The sequence below is a fragment of the Acyrthosiphon pisum genome, unplaced genomic scaffold, assembly GCF_005508785.2.
Source record: "Acyrthosiphon pisum isolate AL4f unplaced genomic scaffold, pea_aphid_22Mar2018_4r6ur Scaffold_21548;HRSCAF=24219, whole genome shotgun sequence".
Classification (NCBI taxonomy): Eukaryota; Metazoa; Arthropoda; class Insecta; order Hemiptera; family Aphididae; genus Acyrthosiphon; species Acyrthosiphon pisum.
This window is the reverse complement of record NW_021771027.1, coordinates 70,262-70,677: the sequence shown is the minus strand read 5'-3', so window position 1 is coordinate 70,677 and position 416 is coordinate 70,262.

Below are 416 nucleotides of genomic sequence, written 5' to 3'. Positions count from 1 at the left end.
CCCCGACTTAAAAAAAGGTGCTATAATTTATTTTATAGTATATTAGTATACTATTTTTATTTAATTATAAAATAAATGGTATTTTTCAGGGCTTGAAACCGTTTTCAAAACCAATTTCAGAAACCGGTATAAACCGATTTAAAACCGAAACCGAAAACGTAATCAAAACCGAAACCAGAAAAAATTGGATACCAGTATTAAAGTTAAGACCGAAACCGTAAAAAATTGGAAACCGGTATTAAATTCAAAACCGAAATCTAAAAAAATTTGAAACCGTTATTTTTTTTTTCAATTGACGTGTTTTTAAATACGTGAAGTATTATATGGCAATAAAGTATTTTTAAATATCAGCCCCCTCTAAAATAATAGAGAATTTCCGCCTATGGTTGATACACACCGATGCCACACGCTGCTCT